This window comes from Pleurodeles waltl, chromosome 6 (assembly GCF_031143425.1).
Source record: "Pleurodeles waltl isolate 20211129_DDA chromosome 6, aPleWal1.hap1.20221129, whole genome shotgun sequence".
Classification (NCBI taxonomy): Eukaryota; Metazoa; Chordata; class Amphibia; order Caudata; family Salamandridae; genus Pleurodeles; species Pleurodeles waltl.
The window spans coordinates 351,416,472-351,430,292 of NC_090445.1; positions in this window are offsets into that span (position 1 = coordinate 351,416,472).

The window sequence follows — 13,821 nt, forward strand, 5'->3', positions numbered from 1 at the left end:
AAGGGTAATTTGCAGGACAACGGGGGCACTCTGATGGGAGGTCTAGTGTGTTCCAGAGGTCCTTTGACTTGGGCTTCCTCCTGGTCCTTTTTCAGCCCCAGGAGTGCTGGTTTTCATGGTGTCCGATGTCAGCTGACCAATACCCAGGGATATTGGTATGTTGCAGAGCCAATTTGGGTACATCTCTACGCGCGTCAAGTTTAACACCCTAGGCCGCTGTGCACCTTCACCTAGAGCAGCTGCGCTCTCTCCCCTAGATATATTTTATTCGGCTTCACTTATTTTTCTTACAGTAGCCAGTTTCACGGTCTTGTTTTAGGTTACTTTTATCATATTGTTTGGCCTAGCTCAACACCGTGTTCTCAATCATGACATTCTTGTTTACTCTGTGTTTCAGTCAAGGCTATAGTTTTGCACTTGTCAGTGAACGTGGTAGAAATTATGTCTTCAACACTCGTAGACCTTACATGCTCTTACGTAGGAACATTTCTACAGAACGTTAGCTGGGTTATTATAAAAACACTTGCTAGTCCCGACACAAGCTAAGAGGGAGATTCCAACCAGGGAACCACGACTGTGAGCTGAATGCTGAACGCTTCACTGCAGATGCTAACGTGAACCACAGGCCTTTGCTCAGGTATGGGGGTCGATGTCATCCTAGGGAACCCTGAGAGGCAGAGTTAGAGCTTAAAACACTGTGCTTGAATTATAATTTAGACCGGAGGTGTTCCACCCATGATAGTAACAAGATGATAGCATTATTCTTGTGCTTCACTCTCCTGGTCACTATATTACTATTGTCATGTTGTATCATTTTGGTTATTGCAGCTCACGCTTTGCTACCTAAGATGCAGTCGTTTTATTAAACCAATCTCAAAATTTATACTGCTTTTCTTGTCATTTATATATGAGACCAAGGTGTGTGTGAGAGAACCGGTTGAGACCTGAGTGACCACGACTTCCCTGAGAAGTATCAGATGCCATGTGCTCGGCTGCCCAATCATCTTTATCCCGTGATGAAGATGAGGCACTGGTATTCAGCCGGAGCAAAACCCGGATTTAGAGCGACAGGTGTCACCCGTAGTGGGTCAGACTCAGTCTCCCACACCGTCGGCGATCTTGGTGCTCGAAATCCAGTAGTCTCATTAGAATAATGAGAGCCTACGCGACATGGCGCCACCAACGATTGGTCAGGCACTAATTTTTGGGTCCACCGGACTATCTCTGTCTCATTTTATATATTGACACCTCAATACCATATGCGGAGACGTCCGTGGTACTGAGGATTTCCACCACAGCTGTATGGGTAATCCTATTACAACAGGCGGTTGTTCAAGCTTGAACTTTAAAAAGGAAACCCATATTTTGGTATACCTCCTCTGAACTCATAGGTTTACAATCATGGCAAATCCACAACATGTGCAGATAGCTGTCAATATGAGACAGCCTCTCACAGCACATTTATTAATGAATGACCTGACGGCCCAGGGAGGTCCAGTCACATTTGTGATGGACGCCCACACAGCTTATAGAACAGAACTTTTCTATTCTTGGGTCATATTTCCAGCAGTTGATGGGAACACAAATACATTTCACCAATACACACTTGCTAATGCACCTGGACAATACAGAGCATACGCATCTTTAGAAATACCTTTATCTTATCAAGAACATAATAATTGGCTTGATGGGGCCCTACCCCATACAGTATTACCAGTAAGGTTAGGTCCACTAAGTAATGACGGTCCTACATGGCCTTTATTGGCCTCTTATACTCCACATCCTGCGGTAGCAAATTTAGCAGTAGCTGAGGTTCGACACTTATATATTGAATAAATAGCGATATATAGACGTTAGTACATTTTGTGATGCAAACGCTAAACACAAACCCAGCGCGTGCTGCATCCACAAGCAGGAACGCCAGGTATAAACCATGCGACTGTACATTCGATTATGGGTAAAGTACCCGCCAAACGAGAGGATACTCCGTTTTGGTTAGCACAAAAAATAAATACGCTGGAAGCAGTATTTCCCCATGCGGGACCACAGGATAAACTTAGAATATTAACGATGTGCTTGCTTTTTGGAATGGTGCCCACAGTGGAAAACTGTAATACTTGGGGCACGGTATTTGCTGCGCTCTATACAACAGCACACGGTACACCAACACTTGCTAATTTACCTGAAGTGCTAAAACAAATTCAAGATGAATATGGGGCAGCCCCGGCCCTAGATTTGGGAATGCAACTGATAGGCAGCTTTGCCACAGTGTCCTCAATCATATTAAGTAATCTTAAAGGGGAAGCAGTTGCGCTCGCAGTGCGCATGCGGCTCCGTGAGGTCCAACAACAGGACCAGGAACGAGAGCTGCCTAAAATAATAGCGGAAACTTATTCAAGTATTGGGCAAGATAGCCCCTGGGGCCAGACCACAAAAAATTCAGGTACAGGGAAAATTGAAGAAAGAAAATACAAAACAACAACCTGAGGGCAATAAGAAGCGCTGGGATAAAAAAAAAAAAAAACACCTAAGAAGGAGAGAGGAGAATCTCCACGCACGGAGACCCCGCAGACTAGGTATAATCTCAAAAATAGAGATACTATAAAAACGCCTGATAGATATCAATATACTGATACACGCCAATCTCGTTCCTTTCAGGACTCTTCAGAAAAGAGAAATGAGAGAGGTGGGCGATCAGAGCGAAGAACAGAGTTTGTGAAACCAAGACAGGACTCACAACGCACGGTGCAGGTTTCTGTTAAGAAGGCAGAGAAACCGGCACAACACAAAGAACAATTTAAAAAGAAAAAGGTTTCAGCAGTCACCGTGTGACATGCCACCCAGGAAGAGGGTCCTCCTGAAGAACAGGACGTGGGCTCTAGTTTTACTAGACAGTGCGGCAGAGGCCACAATAGTTCGCCGGAGTCTTCTAGAGCATCTGGAGGTGAAAGCAACTGATGACTTTATACAGGTAGAAACTGCAGACATACGTATCTCCGAGCCTGATAGGGTTTACAAAGTAACGCTACAATTAGAAGGAGACATTGAACGCACAATAGATGCGATCTTTTGGGATCGCATGGTAAAAGTATATGATGTCTTGTTGGCCGAACAAGATTGGCCGCCTGACTTTGTCTGTACCTACCCGTATGGAGAGGATGTTATTAAACCTTCCTTCTCGCCCCTTGTTCCGGAGGAACTTGCTGAGTCATATTCTAAAGAATGGGCTCTAGAGCAAGAACCTGCTTTATATAGAAACCATGTAGGATGGGAGAAAGAATCACCCTACCACGTAATTCCAGTTAAAAGCGAACCTCAGCCTCAACCGCAGTACCCTATAAAACATGATGCAAGAGCACCGGTGAGGGAAATACTCACACACTTAGAGTATCAGGGTGTAATTGAACCCTGTGTATCACTGATGAATAACCCTTTATTTCCGGTAATTAAACCAGACCACTCATACAGAATAGTCTTAGACTACAGACATTTAAACATTCATACACGCACATATGCTATACAAAATGCACATAGCACAGCGCTTATGAGCAACATAGTGCGTAAAAAATACAAAACAACATTAGATATCTTGAATGGATTCTTCTGCCAGAATATAGCGCCTGTGAGTCGGGACTTAACAGGTTTCAGTGTGCTTGGCTCTCAGAAAAAAATCTGCTGTTTACCTCAGGGGTATAAGAACAGCCCAGGGCTGTTCGAGGCTTGTATAACTACTATTTTACATGAAATAGACCCCGAAGCCTTATCCTACGTGGATGACATATGTCTCACGGATGAAGAGTTACTACAACATCTGAGACGAGTAGCGCGCATTGTAGTAGGATTTGCGGGAATAGGCCATAAATTAAATTGAAAAAAATCAAAAATAGCCTTCCTTAGCGTGCTCTTTCTAGGATATGAGCTTTCAAATGAGGGTAAGAGCCTAGCACCTCAATTCTTAGGAAAGTGTGCACAGTTGCAACCACCAAATACGATCAAAAGCTCCAATCTTTGTTGTTTTTTTTAAATTTTGGCAGAACATACATTCCAGATTATGCTACACGCATAAAGCTACTATATAACTTAATAAGTCCAAATTTTTCAAGTAAGTTTTGGACGGTTGAGCATACACACACTCTGCGCGATCTACAGACAGACATGCTGGCAGCAAAACATTTACACACAAGGGACAAAAAAACACATTTGGTCATCAGGGTCATAACTGGGGCCATCGGTTTCACCTATGTGACATTCAATGAGGGTGAAACAGTCCCGATAGCATACAAATCACATTTATATTCAGTAGCCGAACAGCGCTTTGCTCCCACGGAGAAGATTCTCACTGCTGTCCAGATGGCTGTCATTAAAGAGAGACCACTTGCCCAGGGGAAATGTATCATAGTCGTTTCTCCGATCCCAGCCCTAGAGGCTGTTACAAAAGCTAGAGTTCCGAACACGAAAGCATTACATCCACGTTGGATACAATGGGCTATGTCTTTGACTGCCACTGATGTAGATTACATTTTCAACCCCAAGTTACAAGCTCAAGAGTTTCTACAGTATGAGGTAGAATATCCAGTTCCTGCAAACACCTTGCATATCGATCAATACCATAGAACCATGTGTACTGATGGCTCCACACAACCTGCTATTGGATTGGTACTAAGCAACAATATTCTGCTGCTTGCGCCGTCGTCAGTGGCCATATGGAAGGGGACAAATTCTGTCCCCTGCACACTTACACACAAACACTTGGGGATTGTACAGCACAATTGGCCGAGCTGAAAGCTCTGCTGATGGCACTGGGACGCACGGATCCGGCGCAGCCTACGTTGATTGTCTGTGATTCTTATTATTGTGTACAGTCCTTTAATTAATATCCTCATTATTGGCACCAAAATGGGTTCAGAGATTCAAAAGGTAATACCGTTAAACACAGACTTCTGTGGGGGAAGGTAGCTAACCTGAAAGAAATGCTACCAAATGTCCATGTTGTACATACACTTGGACACCAGTGCGTTGGGATACACGTTGCTGGAAATACATTGGCTGAGGAAGCCGCAAAGTCAGCAGTGGCAGGAGCCACTGTAGCTGCAGTAACTCGATCGAGTTCAAAACCAGATACAGACATTGCGACTGCCGTGAAGGCTACGGCTGATGGTTCGCCGCATCCTAAAGGATTTCCAAATAAATATCATTATCGCATGGGTAGTATGCTGAACGCTGATGTCGAAATCCCAGGCGTAGGTGTACGAGACATCCCTAATAAAGATGTCAGACCGAAGTTGATTAGAGCAGCGCATGAGGGAGTGGCATCTGCACATGCGGGTGTGGCAGCTACAATATCTATCCTGCAGGCCCGTTACTGGTGGCCACGTCTCTACAAGGAGACTAAGCAGTATGTCCTTTGTTGTGACATCTGCCAACAAATTAAAGTTTCAACTGCCAGGCGCCCGCCGCAGACACCCCTCTTAATTTCAAACAAACCATTGCAGTGTGTGTACTTGGACCATTGTGGTCCCTTAGCACCGGATAGTGCATACAAATATATTTTAGTCGCTGTTGATTCCTGCTCCAGATTCATATGGGTGTGGCCACAACGCTCGGATGACACTCGGACTGTTATTAAAGATTTGCGTATCTTTATCGGTACATATGCAGTTGCGGTGTTCCATTCGAACCAAGGCCCTGCTTTTGCCTCAGGGGCATTCAGGGACTCCATGGCTTTGTTAGGGGTCCAACTCCAGTACCCGTCTCCATTTTATCCAAGGGAAATTCGGTCGTGGAGCAATTAAACTGTGATTTAAAGCAATCCTTAACAGCCAGAGTATTAGGTATGGGTCGTAGTTGGCTTAATCACTTTTATGGAGTCCAGAGAGCACTTAATAGCCTGCCTAGAAGGTCCGTGGGGGGTCGTACTTCATATGAGTGCCTGTTTGGAACTCAATGTATGTTCCGGATCTTGATGGTTCTGGCGTGGAGGCAGCACAAAAACCTTTTGACATAAATGAACGTGTCACTGTCTTACAGGAATTGCAACAGTTCCGGGAAGATAACTCTTCCAAAAGTGCCGCCTCCACAGGAATTAAGGATGTGCCTGTAACATCTACCGGCTGAATTCCCAGAATCGGGGATCTTGTACGTGAAAAGGTTGCCGTGAAACAGGAATTTGGCCCTTCTTATCGAGCACCAGTCCCTGTGCTACGGATACACGGTACCAGAACTGTCATTCTACCACCGTTGGCAGGTGCAAGAGAAAATCATCTTGTGTCCATTGACAATGTCAAACTACAACATGTGGGCGATCCTTTACAGCCGACCAAGAGGAACATCCAGTAGTTCCCGAATCCCTCTCACTACTGGTGAAGATGTTCCTCTACAGGTGATTTACACCAACACCAACACCTCTCCGAGCTTGGGGAGGGTGGAAGATGATAAAGCATTGGTTCCACTAACGTCACCTACTCTGGAAACTTTCGACCGAGTCGTCTTGTCTTCAGACAGTACGGATGGTGCCGTCTATAGTGTGCCACCGCAGGAACCGCCGACTCCACCGATGATGATGTCCGTGCCACTTGCACAAACTGCTTCTAGTTATTATGCAGACTTCGACGATGATTTCTCAGACTCCTTCGCATCTTTGACACCTGATTTGTCAAGAGCACGTAAGCTAATGAACTGGCTTAAGGACACGTATTTTGTTTTTCCATGGAACTACCTATGGCTTTTTTGACTGTCCTAGCTTTTCTACTTTGGATAGGGTTTGTAATAACATTTTTCTTATTAATACATGGTCATTTTTTGCCTGAGAGATCGACTGTTGCTCAGGTGGAGGAGGTTTTGAAACCACATTTTTCCTCACACATGGTCCTTAGAGACTTATCGTTTGTGAACATTTCCGCCGTGCCAATTCCAGATGGTATTGTGTGGGACAAAGTAATGTTTGATATATATGGTCCCATGGAGAGGATTCAAATTCCATATATATTCAAATTGTCAATGAATGATATAGTAGTACCAGGCATTGTTTCTGATGATTTGGATGTGAAAACTGTTGATTCTATGTTAACTGAATTGCGATATTATACATTTTTTGAGAACGAAGATGTTTACCAGTTTAGAGACAATTATGGTGACATGTTTTGCTATAATTATTATGGGCACCACTTCATACATAGAGCGAGCAGCCCGAAGAACTTATTGAATTACACGCAATGGGAACATTGCCCAACACCACCACATGGGAGCTCTAAAACATATTCAGACAAATTTACGTATATTTTCAGGGCCAAATCAAAAAAAGGCTGAATCGTATTATTTTAAAGTACCCCTGACCATGGTTATACACATGTTGTTGACCGATATGAAATTTATATATTCAGATTCATTTGTTTACCGGTTGTCAATAGAAAGATATGATTATTGGGCAAAATCAAGCGATTTAAAAAGTGTCTGGGGGACAAAAAATTGGCAAATTAGGGGTGAGGAAACATTGTTTAGAGCATGTCTCATTTCTGTTCAAATGATTTTCTAAAAATAAATCTGTACAACAGACTAGTTGTTTGGGCTTAGCGACAATCAGGGAATTAAACATGCCCAGCATTCCATCCCCTGCAAAATTCACTAAATGGCAAAAGTACACAAATGTGTCTGAAGATGAGCTCAATGAGTGGGTCCAAAATGGTACATTTAATGCTTCGTTGATGCATCCGGGCGGGTGGTTAATGTGGCCAATAGATACCAATGGGTGTCACCATCGTTTTATGAACTCATCAGGGGGTTTTAAGACGCATAGGCCAGACCCTCACTATATATCACCAGATCATGCGGATACTATTACTACATACAGTGTAGAAAAACTATGCCAGAATTGGCTACGGACATCCTCACTGAAAGCGGTTAGGGAACACCTCTCTCTCCTGCCTAACATCACCGATTTGAAAGATTTTTTACAAGGCCCTAGAACACCACGTACAAAGCGATTTTTATACGCAACATATAATGAAATTTGGAAGCTAACCGAACAGGATGCTGCTGCCCGGTTAAGGCAAATAGATCAGGACAATCTGAAGAAGGCATTAGCTGTGGCTGATAATGGGATTAATACCTTGTCCGACCGGATATATACAATTAACAACATTGTCTCTTCTGAGATAGACATCATACAATCTGATATGTCCTCTTTATATCACGGACAGAGTCAGACCAGGTCCATTTTGCAGTTGGGTTGGACTCTTCAAACATTGAAGGCAGGTCGCGTTCCATGGCAGCACGTCAGTGCGAGGGAGATATTTTCTTCCTTTAACCTGACGCGTCAGCAACAAATAATGGCTAAGAAAGAAGCAACATATGTCATAATTAATATTAAAAAGATTGAGAAATTGCCTTTTACCATGGCCAAAATTCCTTCGGGTGAGTGGTTGATTCATGGGATTATACATCTGCCTATTACTACATTACAATTCACCTCGTGTTTAAAGCACATTCCGGTAGGCAGATATGAGAAGCTGGGAGATAGTTACATCCATGAGGTGTGGGAGCTGCCCTTTTCATACAAATGCTTCAATGGCATGAAAGAGGTCTTTCTCAGCGGCAGTGCTTGCGAGACCTCGGTCAGCCATTCAATGGTTTGTAAACAGCTGTCTTTGCATGGGGCGTGTAATGTCTCGGCTGCAAATTTGGCTTGTTATCTTAAGGGAGTTCCAGTCCCCTTGATTAGATCGTTTATTCAGGTGCTTTCTAACGGCAGCTATGTCCTTCTCACTAGTGAAGACTGTTGTGGGCTGCGAGCTGGAATAGTTTACGTTGTTTCGGTCTCTAAGGTCGTTACTTGCTGCGGGAATGCACTGTTCCCCCCTACTAACATTAAGGAGGTAGGAGATATTTGGCCTTCCATTGCTACTTCAAACGTTAATTTTGACAAGCTGAGTAGACTCAAGGCTTTGTTATTTCAGAAGCATGTGGCCCTTACATCTGCTCGTGAGACCTACGCACTTCAAGTGGCAAGGTCATCAGCAGAAATACAGTCCCTGTTAAATACGAACTTCCCAGGTCACTTTGGTGAGCTCGTGGGACGAATATTTAATGCGTCCAGCACGGATGTAATTGCACAATTTTTTAAGGCTGTCGGTTCTGGTTTTATCCACACCTTTTGCTCTATATTTGGTTTGATACCTTCAGGTATCCATTCTATTTTCGGTAGCATTTTTGGGGGATTTCCAGTGACTTTGGCTTTATTAGCGGGCATTTTGCTGTTGCTGTTGTTCATGCGCAATGGCTGTCCCACCGCATCAAGGAGTACTGATGGCGCTTCCATCGTCGCAGCTGTGTCGTGAATGTATGATGCAGCTTTTTGGACCAGCACTCCTGGAGCAGATGGTGTACGGCTGGTCTTTGTCATTCAGACCGGTCTTGTGCTGTGTGTTACCCGTGTTTCGGTGTCTATGGTGCTCTTTCGAACTTGCACTGGAAGTTTGCCTTTCACTGCCTCGCCCCCCAGCAGTTGACGCTGATCTGTTGATGGTCTCGCTGAGGGTTCATTACCAGACAGATTTAGCTCTTGTCCAGTGGAGATAAGACTTTATTATTTTTAAATAAAGCCTCCCAATGTTAGTCTATAGAGCTGATTCATTACAATGGGGAAAATTAATCTGGCTGTTTTTCCCTCACAAGGGCTTATAAAACATCTTTTATAAAGTCCCTGCTTATATTTACACTGCACCCAACCCTTTGGGAACCTAGGGAAGAACTTAGGGGTGGCTTATATGTAAAAGTAATGTAGTTGGAGACTATGGCTGTACTTTTAATTCCAAAGTCGAATTTGTGGTTAACTCTAAAGTAAAATCAGCCATCAAGGCAGTCCTGCTTCCACAATGATACCAGAGATCAAAGCAGGGCACCCAGGAGTGCCCTAACTACACTGGAGGTATAAGGAAAGGGGTTTAATTCTTTAAAGTCGTTAAGGGGGAGGGATCAGTAACATACACAAATAAACAATACCCCCACTGACTATTGATTACCTAGGTTAAAAAACACAACCAGTATTCAAAACCCAATTGCAATATATTATTTGTTAATCATCTTATACTGTAATTCAAGAAGTTTTTACACACCATGTCCTTAAGCCTTCAAATTAAATTGATAGCATTTGTTACACAGTATCCCCTATACATCAAAGCCACATTAAAACAAACGATGCATATAACAAAATGATTATCTACAACACAATACCCATACCCTTACATCACAGAAAACATTTGCACACATTTTATATGAACATATATTCACATTATTAATATGCTTACTCGCAAGACAGAGTCCCAATGATTTCTCACAGTGAAATGCTCTTCCTACATTAGTCTCTGGAGTTGCATAACAGAAATTGTTAAGCCCCCGGTGAAACCAGAAGAAGATGATTCATAAAGTTAGATAACCCCAAAATTATTCAATTCAAGTGTTCTTATTTTTTGTATAGAATCACTCCACACATTCAATGCTGTTCCAAATGGATCATTAGTCCATCCTCTGGATGCATCAGGCCTTGTCCTTTCACATATGACATGGACTCTTTGGAAAAAAAATGCATCATCTTTATTGTTGTGTGATCACTCTCAGCATTGTGAATATTACACATGTTACGTGCAACATGTTATGTGGCTAAGCCCATATCATCACATCTAAGGTGCCGTACCAGGAGTTTCTCAAACAGCACCCTCATATTTAATTTTTTAAGCCTGAAGTAGCAACAGTAAGTGAATCACTGCCCTTTAAAATGTGACCCAATTGCAACACAACTTTGGAAATACTTTTAAATTCAAAGTAGAATTTGGGGTTAATTTTAACTTAAAAGCAGCCAGCAAGGCAGGCCTACCTTTACAATGACCCTGGACACCATAGTAGTGCACCTATGGGTGTACTACCTATGCTGAGGTCCTTGAACCTACATGCCCCACCATGTACTAGGGACTTATAGGGGAGGTTGTTGGATCCAATTATATTAGGCCTAATTTGCATATACTATTTTAAACAGAGCACTGGCCCTTGGACTGGTTAGCATGCCCAGGGCACAGTCAGAGTAAAACAAAACACTAGTATCAGATAAAACGGGGGCAAAAAGTTAGGGGACACAAGTCTACAAGCTGACATGAAGAATGAGTGATGTGCCCCTGAGCAAGATTTGTGGATTGATTGGTTTTCCTGGATCCCCCGGTGGGAGACCAGATTGAGCATGTCATTGCTGCTAATTGTCTTTCCTGTGCTGTTTTTGTGTTGTTTTCTACAAATGGTGGGGGTTCTGCTGTAAACCCACAGTCCTCAAATTAGGTAGAATGCAAGTAACTAGGGAAATAGTAGTGGACACAACAGAAACATATCAAACCTCAAACAATGCAACTGTCAAAACGTATGGGTGGATAAAGTCGTTAGAAATTCAGCTATAGAGGGGGATGTTAATGCGCATCAAAACAATGCAAATGTACGCAATGATATGTACCAGCATAACAACAAACTCGCATCACTGTTGTCGAATCCACCGGACATAATTTCCCCATCAACCATGAATTAGAAATACATGGTCAGGCAAGCCCTATGACGTAGGCCTGAAGCAAGTGATTGACAGATCACATGTGGGGTAACAAATATCCCGTAGACAAATGCTCAAACAGGAAAAAACCCAGATTGATACCTCAATAATCATAGGAGATCATCCCGCAGTAAAACACATTTGGCTGGAGGGGCACACGTTACCAAAACATTATAAAAGTCAGATGGCACATGAAGTTAGGAACATTCAGCCAATCAGAATACACCATACACAAAACTTACAGTGATCACACACTCCCCATTCAGGACATCTGGATATGTTACCTACTGGCCCACATTTTGTCCACTCAAGTTCGAGACCCACCTGAGCACTTTATCAAATGGTCAGATTTATGACACTATGGCTAGGCCCAGATTGCTTTCAGCAAAGAATTATAGAATTTATTATAACCCTGCAAGAATTGTATAAAAGGGCACTCAGAACTCTGTAACTTTGAGACACAGTCATCAAACCCCAACTGCATTCTCCCGGCTGCTGCATTTAACTAAACTGACTGTTCCTGCTTTGCCTAACGCCTCTTGTCTTTCATTTCTTTAAGATAAATCAACATTCAAGCAACAATATTATCAATGATGCTAGCAAAGATGTCATGATTGTCGCAATATGTGAAGTATTTAGGGGTGCATGGTGAGTGCATGAGTTATAGTTACCTTAGGGCATGAGTTATACTTACTTGAAAGAACTCTAACCATAATAGCTGAATTTCTATGGTTTTGTACATTTAAACTGTGAGCCTAAATATAACGTCCCTTTAACCTTTGCTTTTTAAGTGAATTTCTATGTTTTTTTAAATTCTATTACGTAACTATAATGTCACTGTAACCTTTGTGCTTTTTCAATCAATATATATATAAATATATATTCCCTAAAAAAGGGACATTATAGTTAGGACATAGAATTAAAAACACCTTAGAAATTCACTGAAAAAAACAAACGTTACAGGGACCTTATAATTAGATTCTGAATTTGCTATAACTGAGGCCCTTGCCATGCACTGCTAATTACCATAGATATTACAACAATTATGACAACTTCTATAACATCCTTAAAACTATAAATCAAACATTAAGCAGTCAAATGTTTGAAAAAAAAGGTGTGCATGATGGGGCCATGAGTTATAGTTACCTTAGGGAACGAGTTATGGTTACTTGAAAGAACTCTAACTATAACTGCTGAATTTCTATGGTTTTGTATGAGTAAATTCAGATCCTAACTATAGCGTCCTTTATTTTTTGCTTTGTTTTTTTCAGTGAATTTCTAAGGTTTTTTAAATCTATTTTCTAACTAAAATGTCCCTGTAACCATTGCTTTTTTAAGTGAATTTCTACCTTTTTAACGTAAAGTAATTTTCATTACTATACATTAATCCAACCACCACCATGCACTTCCTTTGGCATGCACAGCGGCGGTTGGCCACAGAGTCTGGCCTGTGGTCAACCCCTGATGGCCACCCACACCAGCACGGTGCATGACCACTAGCATGCTGCCAGGCCCTGCAGCCAACCCCATAACCAACCAACCCTGCACTATGCACAGTCGAACAGTCTGTCTCTCTTCATGTGGGAATAGGTGTGAGAGGGTGTCTCTGGGTTTGAGAGCATCTGTCTGGGAGTGAAAGTGGGCATGTGAGGGTCTGAGTGGTTCTGTGAGTGGGTGCATCAGTGTCTGAGTAAGTCTGTGAGTGGGTGCATCAGTGTTTGAGTGGGTCTGTGAGTGGGTACATGAGGGTCTGAGTGGGTCTGTGAGTGCATGCATGAGTGTCTGAGTGGGTCTGTGACTGGGTGTGTGAGGGACTGAGTGGGTCTATGAGTGGGTGTGCCAGTTTTTGATTGGCTCTGTGAGTGGGTACATGAGTGTCTGAGTGGGTCTGTGAGTGGGTGAATGAGGGTCTGAGTGGGTTTGTGAGTAGGTGCATCAGTTCTGAGTGGGTCAGTGTGTGGGTGGGTCAGTGTTTGAGTAGGTCTGTGAGTGGGTGCATCAGTGTCTGAGTGGGTCTGTGAGGGGGTGTGTCAGTGTTTGAGTGAGTCTGTCAGTGGGTGCATGAGGATCTGAGTGGGTTTGTGAGGGGGTACATGAGTGTCTGAGTAGGTCTGAAATTGGTTGTGGAAATCTATGAGTGGCTCTGAGTGGGTTTGTGAGAGGGCGCATGAGTCTCTGAGTGCATTTATGAGTAAATCAATTAGTGTACTGTGTTGTGGCGCAGCACACTCTGGCATGAAAGT